Source organism: Capsicum annuum, unplaced genomic scaffold (genome assembly GCF_002878395.1).
Source record: "Capsicum annuum cultivar UCD-10X-F1 unplaced genomic scaffold, UCD10Xv1.1 ctg2352, whole genome shotgun sequence".
NCBI lineage: Eukaryota > Viridiplantae > Streptophyta > Magnoliopsida > Solanales > Solanaceae > Capsicum > Capsicum annuum.
Window position 1 is genome coordinate 850294 of NW_025829669.1, and position 12621 is coordinate 862914.

The 12621-nt window shown below is 35.9% G+C and overlaps 1 pseudogene; it reads right to left on the bottom strand.

Annotated features, from left to right (window-relative positions):
* Window positions 1–7243: 7243 nt before the first annotated feature.
* LOC107862257 lies at window positions 7244–10650 on the bottom strand (annotated as a pseudogene).
* Window positions 10651–12621: the final 1971 nt, after the last annotated feature.

Sequence of the window (12621 nt, forward strand, 5' to 3'; positions counted from 1 at the left end):
ATCACCTCAGTCCATTCAGGCAAATCCCCTGGACGAGCATGTCTCCCATGCAAAATTTAAAGCTGCGTTCACCACCCTAGCCCACTCTGTAGAAACCCATAATGAACGTATAGCTGCTATTCAGGCCAACCCATTGGCCAATATTAATGCAGCCAGGATTTGGAACTTCATCCAAATGAATCCTACTCTATTTTTGGGATCTAAGTCTGAAGAGGATCCACATAAGTTCCTCGATTAGGTGTAAAAAGTCATAGATATTATGGGAGTGACTTCTAGTGAGAGTGTTGATTTAGCTTCCTATTAAATATAAGATGTAGCTCATACGTTGTTTGAGCAATGGAAGGTAGACCGATGTGCAGATGCAAGACCCATAGAATTAGAAGAGTTTGCTACTGCTTTTCTAGATAGATTCTTTCCCTTAGAGTTGAAGGAAGCTAAGATGTTAGAGTTCATCAATCTCAGGCAAGGCAACATGAGTGTGAATGAGTATTCCCTCAAGTTTACACAGTTATCTAAGTATGCTCCCCATGTAGTAGCAGACAATAGATCCAGAATGAGCAAGTTCGTGTCTGGGGTATTAGAGAGTGTGGTTAAGGAGTGTAGAACTATAATGTTAATTAAGGAGATAGACATATCCAGGCTAATGATCTATGCTCAACAGATAGAAGAGGCTAAGAATAAGGAGCGAGAGAAGTAAAACAAGAGATTTAGAATAGGTAGTTTTAATTTCACTCAACCTAAGTCAAAAGGCGATAATTGTTCATAGTTTTTCCCAAAATATTTAGTTCCATCTCCATCCTCAGCCAGTGCTCTAGAATCTAAGTTCATAAATGGTAACAAAGATAAGGCACCAAGCTCTAAATCTCAGGGTAGTGTCAATAGTGCTCGAACTAATCCCTTTTGTTAGAAATGCGGCAGAAACCATTAGGGTATCTGTAGAGCTGACAGTGATGTTTGTTTTGGGTATGGCAAACCAGTCCATATAATCAGAGATTTTCCTTAATCAGGTTCACAGGTTTAATACAAACGTCCCCCAGCTCAGTCTGGTCACTCGAATCAGCAGGGTACCGCTTCCAGTGCCACCAGTGGGCAACTCCCCAAAAGGCTCTATGCACTCCAGTCCTAACAGGATCAAGAAAGTTCTCTTGATGTGGTCACTGGTATGTTACCAGTTTATCATTTACATATTTATGCTTTACTAGATCCAGGAGCTTCTTTGTCCTTAGTAACTCCGTATATAGTTGTTGACATCAGAGTCAGTCTTGAAATCCTAGCAGAGCCCTTCTCAGTCTCTATCCCAGTAGGTAAATATGTCATGGGCAGGTGGGTATACAGGAACTTTCTAACTATGGTATCTCAAAAAGTTACTTCAGCAGACCTAATAGAGTTAGAGATAACTGATTTTGATGTCAATCTTGACATGGATTGGCTTCATTCATGCTATGCTTCAGTTTATTGTAGAAACAAACTTATCTATTTTCAATTCTCGAATGAACCTATCCTAGAATAGAGTGGAAGCACTTCAGCACTTAGGGGTCAGCTTGTTTCATACCTTAGAGCAAAAAAAAATAATATCCAAGGGGTGTATCTATCATCTCGTTAGAGTTAAAGACTCTAGTTTTGGGACTCCTAATCTTGAGTCAGTTTCAGTAGCATGTGAATTTCCAGATGTATTTCCCAATGATCTTCCCGAAGTTCCTCCCGAAAGGGAAATTGACTTCAAAAAAAACCTTCTTCCGGATACTCAACCCATCTCTATTCCACCATACAGAATGGATCCAATAGAGATCAAAGAACTAAAAGAGCTATTCAAGGATCTCCTAGATAAGGGATTCATTAGACCTAGTGTCTCCTCGTGGGGCGCACCAGTTCTATTCATGCGTAAGAAAGACGATTCCCTAAGAATGTGTATTTACTACCGTCAGTTAAACAAAGTCACATTCAAGAAAAAGTACCCACTTCCTAGAATCGATGACTTATTTGTCCAACTTTGGGGTACGAGTTAATTTTCTAAGATAGACCTCAGATCAGGCTATCATCATCTCAGAGTCAGAGAATGTGACATTCTAAAAAACTAATTTTAGAACTCAGTATGGTCCCTTCAAATTTCTAGTCATATTTTTGGTCTTACCAATGCCACAGCAGCTTTCATGGACTTGATGAACAAAGTATTCAAATAGTACTTGGGCATGTTCATCGTAGTCTTCATAGATAACATTCTTGTCAACTCCCGTAGTGAACATGATTATGCATACCATCTTAGAGTAGTATTATAGACCCTTAGAGCCCATTAGTTATTCGCCAAATTCAGTAAATGCGAATTTTGGCTATGGTCAGAAGCTTTCTTGGTCATATAGTTTTTGGTGATGGAATTAGAGTAGATTCTCAAAAGATTGAAGTAGTAAGAAACTGACCTAGACCTATCTCTCCATCAGATATCAGGAGTTTTTTGGGTTTGTCTGGCTATTACCGATGGTTTATTGAAGGATTTTTATCTATTATATCTCCCATTTCCAGGTTGACTTAAAAAAAAGTCAAGTTTCGATGGTTAGATTCTTGTGAGGAGTTTTCAGGAGTTGAAGACTCGACTCACTACAACCCTAGTTCTGACTTTGCCTGATGGTTCAGATGGATTTGTTGTTTATTGTGATACTTTCAGAGTTAGTTTGGGGTGTGTTTTGATGCAGAAAGGTAAGGTCATAGCTTATGCCTCTAGACAGCTTAAGTCCTATGAAAAGAATTATCCCACCCATGATTTTATGTTAGCAGCGTGTTTGCCTTAAAGATTTGGAGGAAAGATTTGTATGAGGTATATGTTATGTGTTCATAGATCATAAAATCCTGTAGTATGTATTCTCTCAGAAAAACCTAAACTTGCATCAAAAAAGGAGGTTGGAGTTATTGAAAGACTGTGACATAAGTGTCTGTATCATCCAAGCAAGGCCAATGTAGAGGCCGATGCTCTAAGTATATTGTCCATGGGTAGTTTTGCTAAATTTGAGGATGGTAAGAAGAAATTAGTTCAGGAAGTTCATCAGCTTGCTAGGTTGGGTGTTCATTTTTTTTATTTAGTTGAGGGTAGTGTATGGGTGAAGAATAGTTTGGCATTTTCCTTAGTTTCTAAGGTAAAAGAAAAGCAGGATAGAGATCCCAGTTTAGTTAAACTAAAAGAGTCACTCAGAGATCAGAAAGTAGAAGTTTTCTCCCAAGAAGGAGATGGTGTGTTGTGCTGCCAGGGTAGATTATGTGTGCCATTCTTGCAGAAATACATGGTGTGCGTTACTCAATTCACCCAGGGGCTACTAAGATGTACCGTAATTTATGGGAAGTCTATTGGTGGAGTGGGATGAAGAGAGACATTGCAGAGTTTGTGGCTAAGTGTTCTATATGTCAGCAAGTTAATATTGAGCATCAGAATCCTAGTAGGTTTATATAAGAGTTCAGTATTCCGACTTAAAAGTGGGAGAAAGTGGATATGGACTTTGTGATGGGTTTGCCTTGTACTCATCGTCAGCATGATTTGATTTGGGGATAGGATGACCAAATCATTCCACTTCTTTCCAGTTCATTTCTCTTATTCAGTCGAGGATTATGCCAAGCTCTATGTTAGTGAGTTGGTCATATTGCACGGTGTCCCATTGTCTATCATTTTAGATAGAGGTACATAGTTGACCTCTCACTTTTGGAAAGCCTTCCAAAAGGGTCTTGGTACCCAAGTTCACCTCAGTACAACCTTCCATCCTCATATAGATGGTCAAGTAAAAAGGACCATTCAAACTATAGAAGATGTGTTAAGAGTGTGTGTTATTGACTTTAAGGGTAGTTGGGATAATCACTTTCCTTTGATTGAGTTTGCTATAATAACAGCTATCATTACAGTATTCAGATGGCTCCATTTGAGGCACTTTATGGGAGGAGATGTAGGTCTCCTATTGGTTGGTTTGAAGTGGGTAGTATTAGGGCCTGTCCTAGTATTTGATGCCTTAGAGAAGGTTCAGTTGATCAAAAAGAGGCTTAAGATAGCTTAGAGCCGACAGAAATTGTATGTAGATATGAGAAGGAAAGACCTCGAGTTTGACATTGGAGACTTTATGTATTTAAAAATCTCTCCCATGAAAGGGGTGAAAAGATCCGGCATTAAGTGAAAACTTAGTCCCCGATAAGTTGGTCTTTATAGTATTCTCAGTCGCTTCGGTCAGGTATCTTATGAGCTTGAGTTACCTGCAGACTTAGCATTTTTTATGTCTCATTGCTAAATAAATGCATTGGTGACCTAGCAGTTGTAGTCCCTATATTGAGTGTAGATGTTCAGAACAATCTCTCTTATAAGGAAATTCCAGTAGACAATACTTCTTATATTTCTTCCAGTTTGTGGTATAGACAATGAGTTTGAAACATTGGTCCCTAGTATGGCTATTGTAATCACAGAACTCACAAACTATAGAAGGTCTTTTCTGTGCAACATTTCTGTAATTTTAGGTAGATGATATCCCTTTATAACCACTTACAGGCTTCATATTAGTTGATGAATAACAAGTACCAGAACTACCAATTCCCAAATACACTCTCTTCCCTTTGTTTCCTGTTATGGGTGAAAAGGGTTATTGCTTTTAAAGTATCAGTAACTTGACTAAGAGAGAAGCTACTAGCTATAATCCTTTATCTCTCCTAATCAAAAATCATGGAATTGACCATATTAATGGAAGGAATGGGATTCATTAGTAAGATATGACCTCAATACTAGGAATATGACTCATTCAGTCCTAGGAGGAACTGTAGAACCCTATGATACTTAAAGTACTGGGCATAGCTCCTAGACTAAGAGCAATTGCATCTAGAAGAAGGAATAAGAGCATCAGATTCATCCCAGAGGGTTCTCGTGCAAGAAAAGTAATCAAAAATAGATAATGTACCCTGAGTCAAATTAACAATTTCCCTGTGAAAAACAAACACTCTAAATCAATTCACTTTGTCAAACCTTTTCTTCAAGTCTATCCATACACTATGTGGATTAGAGGCGTAGATTATACCACTCAAGAGATTTTTTTTGCACATATTTCATGATCCAGTATAGCACCACAGCATTGACTCTCTCCCATTAATTATTTAGAGAAGCATCAAAAGGAGTTTTGGGATAACAACCATCAACAAAGCCTACTTTATTCCTCCCTACCAGACTAAGATCCATGGATCTACTCCAAAGGACATAATTCTCATAACCATTAAGTTGAATTGAGATAAATGAGCTACCTGGTGTATCATTAGGATGAAAGTAAATAGGATGATTATGGTCAATCTTAATTATACCATATCGTGCCTCTGCAGTCATAGCAGTTGATGATGTTTGAGAAACATCAGGATAGGAATTTTGAGTAATTGCCATGGACAAAACACCTAAGAAACTGAAATTGAAAAAGCTACTGCTATATGATTTACTGACTGTGTGTGATCAATGTTTTCAAGAATGAATCACAACCCTCAATAATTGTTTATTGGCTCAAATATCATGTTAAACTTCTATACAAACTAAGAACAAAGAGAGAGAAAATAAGAATCTAGATGAAGAAGTGTGGTAACTGAATTCTGTTATCACATTAACCTGCCACTACATGTATTTATAGATAGTTTTTGGCTTCGTGTGACAGTTGTCACCTCTAACTAACAATCATACATACACTAACTACCTTTAACTACCATCAACTTGATCACATCTTCTTTTAGCTCAACATCATTAAAGGAAACACTATTTTAATTTATATTGCTCAGTGAAATTCTAGATTTCTTTCCAGTGCTTCTTTCATATTAAGTATCTTGTTGGACTTCTCAAGCAGTGATAATAATACTTTAAATTCTCATAAACTTATTAAGAGTTTAACACACCATTGTGATTTATGTGTGGCCAGTGGGAACGTGTACAATTTTACTAGGAAAAGAAAGAATACTTTTGATTTATCAGGATTTCAAAATATACAACAACATTCTTGATCGCATAACATGAAGTAAATGTTCCTTTAGGAGAACATACATTAATTTGACACAACTACTAAAACCAACAGACTCAATTTTAAACTAAATTGAAGCATTCGAGTTTTACATTGTGTCAGTATTAGCAAAAATAGACACTAAATGGGGTTACATGCACCAGGATTTGCTCTTAGCCAGTCACTGATGCTTTATATTAAAGGAGAGGTTCCTTGGTTCATGCTATTTACAGATGACAGAGTTCAAATTAATGAAGCGCGAAGAGGAGTTAACACAAGGATGGAGGTTAGTAGACAGATGCTGGAATCTAAAGGTTTTAAGTTGAGCAGGACCAAAATTTATTACTTGGAGTACAATTTCAGTGATGTTTTCTATAAAGCAGATGTGGACATAGGAGTGGTCCCTAAGAGAGGAAGTTTAAAGCACCTAGGGTCTGTGATCCAAGGTAATGAGGAGATTGACTATATCACTCAGGTGGATGGATGAAATGGAGGTTAGCATCTGGTGTTTGTGTATGAAAAGAATATGCCACCTAAATAAGTGATGGTTAGACCAATTATCATATAAGGCCGAGGAAAATCAAGAACTCTTGTGTCTTAATATGCGAGTGGCCGAGATAAGGGCCTTAAGGGAAATGTGTGGACATACCAAGAGAGAATAATATTAGGAATGAAGATATTCAGGATAATACAGAAGTGTTTTTGTGGAAGATAAGATATTGGAAGAGAGGTTAAGATGGTTTGGGTATTTTAAGAGGAGAGGTATGGATACCTCGGATAGATGGTGTAAGAAGATTGCCATATGGATTGAGGAAGGGTAGAGGTAGGCCTAAGGAAATGGTCGTTGATGCTTAGATGAACAATGAAAACTAAGGTTTAAATCGAAGTAGAGGCAAAATAAAATGTTAGGTAATTTCTTCTCACCGATCAAAGGCTTAATAGACAAAGTTATCCAGTAATTGCATTGGTTGGAGGATGCAGCATGCACCCAGTAGATTAGACGGACTCATGGTGCAGACAAGATGGCCCAAAAATAATTCCTGGGACACAGACACACTTGACATTATGTTGTCATAGTTATAGACAATAGTAACATTAATTTGTTATAACAAGAAACCTTTTTTCAAGGAACTTCAACATTTTTTACTAGAATAAAATGATAAACCACAGCTTCATCCTTCGGCTTTGAGATAAGAGGAAAAAAAGATCCCAGAAAATAAAGATATATAGAAAGAAGTATGAACTTACTTCATCAATTCAAATCAGCTGATAGACTTTTCTGAGTTGAATCTCATTAAAATAACACATTGGTGGAAAGTAGATCATTGAGCTCAATAATTTTACCACTGGTAAAAGGTAGAAGAGTAATATCTTTTGTTAATAAAAAAAATAATTAAATCAACATATAGCTTCTAAAACTAATTGGAGCCCAAACTGTGATGTTGAGGACAGTTGGCATTAAAAATTTACAGATAAGGCTAAACAACTGAAAGAAGCAGAATCACAATAAAGTGGATTATCATAGATGAATGACCAAGAAAATGATTTTTTTTGAAACACAAAAGTCACTAACATTCAAGTGAACTTTCCTCAAATAACTAGCAGAAGAAGCAACTCCACAGACAATCATGTGGATAAAAGTTGAAACAAGCAATTATTCAGACACTACCTCTTAGTCAGATGGGACTTGAATTGTGTCTCTTTCTTAAGACCGATTTTATCATTTCAACCCAACTTCAGATTAGGCATTCCAAAAAGGAAGCATTTCTTGAGAACTTTTCCAGTTACATCACAACGGAGGAGGCTACCTGCAAGTATAATATATTAAATGAGAACCAAAAATAGGTTTTCTTAAAAAGAAAAAATACACCTGCCAAACTACAAAACTTCTACCTTTTAAAGACATAAGGAGATTAACACTCTCCAAAATATCCAGAAATACATGTTGGTATATAAACCATCATCAAATACTTAATATAGGGAAGATTGAAGATCATAGAAATTTTTAAAAAGATAGAGCCATAAACCACCTCATTCTTCCTATAAACAAGACCCTCCCTTCGCCAACCGACTGCATTAGTTACTTACAATATTGCATTTGGAATTAGCCTATCTACATATTGTAGGAATTTATTGCATTGTGAAGAGAAATACAGATTGATATTGTACTCAAAATTCATATTTATTAGCTCACTGTATGTTATCCCTAATGAATGATTTTATTAAGTATATCAAATAGGTAGACAATCTAAATCTATTGTTCAACATTTATTTGTCATACTATGAAAGAAATCACAGGAAAAATAACTAACCTTGGATATAAAGGATGACTGGACACCTTCCTAAGTAATGTAGAGTTTTACAATTTCAGGTGAAAGATTTGTGGGTAACGAAAGCCCAGAATTTCTGCAATTTTAGACAAATAAGCAAAAAAAAATGATTACTCTTCTTGACATAATAGCATGTAGCATGTACACATTGTACTAAACTTTCAAGGTAGATAATTGATAGTTTGAAGATAAGAATACTTAATTTTTCATAGACAGACTCAAAAAGCAACAAACAGTTGCCAATAGATGGTGTAAAATCTATGAACTAAAATGTTAGTAAGTGGTCACACTATAGGAATACATTTTTCATTGACTCTTGCACCCCTGCATATTGTCCTAAATAGGGCCAAAAGGTGCAAGACTAGCTAGTTAAGTAAGCAGAATATTAAAAATTTTGTGCAGACGGAGTAGACAAACCACCAGCCATAAGTCAAGTCTATGAAAAAAATCTGATTTGGGATATCCTAATGAAATATTTCAATATCAACAATTGAAAGGTATGTCCAAAAAGGATTTATGAACCTGTCCCATACCATTGAGCTGCATTTTGTAAAAGTGGTACAAGAAAAATTAGAACTACATTCAAGGATAAAATCCTAGGGGCTATTGATTCCATCTAAACTTCCTCAATCTTACATTTGAAGCCGAGCTAAGGAGTTGGATGAAATATTGCCAAAAGTCCCAATATGCTACCTTAGAGTCTTGGTGTATGCTTGGAATAGAGGATTGAAGCTCATAATACTTGGACGGAGCCCCTAAATAAACAAGCTCATGTTTGGAAGATAGCTTGAAGCTGAGGGAAGTCATGGCACTAGGAATAAGAAGTGCCCTTGTGAGTTATTTCCTAAATAACCACTTTTGGGCTATTTATGTAATATGTTATTTATGCAAAGGCAATAATATAAATAAGTGCCTTATATTTTGTATTTTGTCAGTTATCATGTGGTATCAGAGTCAAGCTTGAGTTCATTCCCACGAATTCAATCTTGGGTTATGATATTGGAATCGAAAATACAAATATGAAAGATAAAGGATGGCGATAAAGATAGATAGACAAACATAAGAAGATAAATACAAGGACAACCTATGGATATATCAAATCCAAAGACCTCCCTTTTGATTACCAACAAGCACCAATCTCTTTTGATAACCCAAAAAGGAATTGGAAAGCCCTTACAACCACCGTTTCTAAGAAAACAAAAACTTTTCCAAGCTCTCATACTCTCTCAAGAGTCACAATTTCAATAATTATTAAAAACTAAATAATAATTAAAAACTACGGTAATGAAATGGCTAAGGCACCTATCTATAGTATTTGTCTTTGCACAAATAATTATAAAAATCGCCCAAAAGTGGCTATTTTGGAAATAACGCACAAGGGCTCTCTTTATTCCTTATGCCATGGCTTCCCTCGGCTCCAAGATATTTTCCAAACACGACATTGTATAATTAAGGGCTCCTTACAAGTATGTATGAGCTTCAAACCTCTATTCCAATTAGACCTTTTGACAACATGTCCTTCAACTCTTTTGCTCGGTTTCGAATGTAAGACAATAAAGAAACTCAGATGGCATCAGTGGCCCTTAGGATTGAATCCTTGAATGTACTTCTAATTTTTCTTGTATCAGAAGGTCAAATTAATGATACAAAAATAGGGTCTCACCAAAAAAAACAAGTCCCTATCCACGTGCTTCTTTCCTTTCAATTATAAAATAGGCTTCAAGACTTTCTTAAGTAAGAGATAAATATAATTTCACCATATCCAATGCATCTCCGTAGACATGGTTTGGGTCCATAACGTGGTTCTCAACATTAGTCATCTTATACGCACATAACCCCATGCTAAATCTAGACTAGAAGGAGTATCTAGTCATTTACAACCATGGTCCATCAATATTACAATAGCTCACTCCAACTAAGTTTATCAAGAACCACATATCCTATTACACCTATTAAGAAGTATATACTTGGAAAGGACAGCTACGTATCTCAAGTGGTCTATGCTTAATTCTGTATTGTGCCTTATCCTCACAGATGTACTTAATCCAATTATCATTACTTGTTATATTTTCCTCTCTAGATTGATAAGTATGATAGAGAAGAGAGAGAAAAATAACAAAATATTAACATTACTACCACAAAGAATTGAAGAAAACTAACCAAAAGAAGTTATTTCATAAAAAGGTATCCCTGTCAAACCCTGATAAAATGTCAAAAACTAAGTATTATCTACAAGGATTATCATCCAATAGCTTGTAAATCAAAACAAAGTTATTGTGGATGGCATCTTCATCAAAGTCATCACCAAAGTAAGATTTGAATAGTGTAACATCTTGCATGTGTATTGGGGATTGCCGTTTTATTATTCAGGAAGTAAAAAGAACACTAACAAATCATACAAAATTTATGCAACCATTATTTTTCTCACCTCCATTTCTTAGGGCGTAATATGAATTCTTCTTTATAAGAAAGAATGTATTACATTTGAAAAGTATGGTAATTTAATATAACTACAATAATGCAAACCAAGATACTGGTCCGAAAATTTTTCCAATTCATAATATTAGAGTTTGTGAAACAAATTCTATTGATATGGACCTAAAAATTTTGTGGTGTGCCTTAGGTTTATAATTTTTCATGGGGTATGTGGTGGTAGCCTAGGGATCAGGTCATTGGGGGTATGGGGGTAAAGCCCCCATAGTATGGACCTGTATGTTATTAGGCCTAAGATTTATATGTACACACGTATTATATAAATGTATTTAGTGTATCATTTTGGTAGTAACAAAAATTACATCATTGAGACTACATGTCCAACCTTGTACTCTTCTCCTTCCTAGTGAATTTCCTCAGCCTCTGTCTATGGTTTTTCCCGTAAGGGTTTCCATATAAATTTGTGTCCTTGTCATTCTTTTTATTGTGGTTTTCTTAATACTTTCTAATTTAGTTGAAGATGGTAGTAGTGATAGAGAACTCTAGTTAGTTTCAAATGGTAACTCCAAACCTTGTAAGGATTAGATTCTTGATTCAACTTGCACATTTCATATGTGTCACAATCGAGATTGGTTTACAACATATGAAATAGTATCTAAAGGTGTTGTATTGATGGGAAATAACATACCTTGTAGGATATCTGGATTGGAATATTCTAGATCAAGATGTTTGATAGGGTTGTGAAGATACTTGGTGATATACGTTATGTCCCAGACCTAAAGAGAAATTGTATTTCTTGAGTACCCTTGATTCGAACGGATATAAGTACACTGGTGAAGGTGGAGTCCTAAAGGTTACTAAAGGTGCTCTTGTTGTTATAACGGGACAGAGATAGACTGGCAATTTGTACATCCTACAAGGCTCTACATTTACAGGTGATACAGTTGTTTCTACTTTTTCTCTATCAAATAGTGATATTTCTAAACTTTGGAATATGCGTTTGGGACATATGAGTGAAAATAGAATGGCTAAACTGAGTAAGAAAGGACTTCTTGATGGGTAGAGTATTACTAAATTGGAGTTCTGTGAGCACTGCATTTTTGGGAAGCAGAAGAGAGTCAGATTCATTAAAGGCATCCACTCAACTAAAGGCACGCTTGATTACATTCTTTCTAATCTCTTGGGTCCTTCTAGAGTACCTTCTAGAGAAGGTACTAACTACATGTTGACTATTGTTGATGAATATTCTAGAAAAATTTAGGTGTTTTTCTTGAATCAAAATAATGATGTGTTGCCTACTTTCAAGGAGTGGAAGCTTATGATTGAAAATCAAACAGAGAAGTAGGTAAAATACCTTTGGACTGATAATGGTTTAGAATTTTGTTCTAATAACTTTAATGTTTAGTGCAAGTCCGAAGGAATTGTAAGGCACTTAACTGTTCGTCATGCTCCGCATCAAAATGGTGTAGCCAAATGAATGAATAGGACTATAATGGAAAAGGTGTGTTGTATTCTCTCTAATGTTGGTTTACCAAAGTCTTTTTGGACTGAAGATGCTTCCACAGCTTGTCTTTTTACTAACCACTCTTCTTTAGTTGCGTTAGACAAAAACACTCCAAAGGAGGTATGGTCGGGTACTCTTGCCAGTTACTCTGATTTGAGGATATTTGGATGTCCCACTTATGCTCATGTATATAATGGAAAGTTGGAATCTAGATCTGTTAAATACTTATTTATAGGTTATAAGTCTGGTGTTAAAGGATATAAGCTTTGGTGTCGAATAAATATAAATGTTATAATTAGCAGGGATGTTGTGTTCGATGAAAATACCATGCTTCGTGCTTCCTCCAAATCAGTTGCTTCGCCCCCAGATAAGC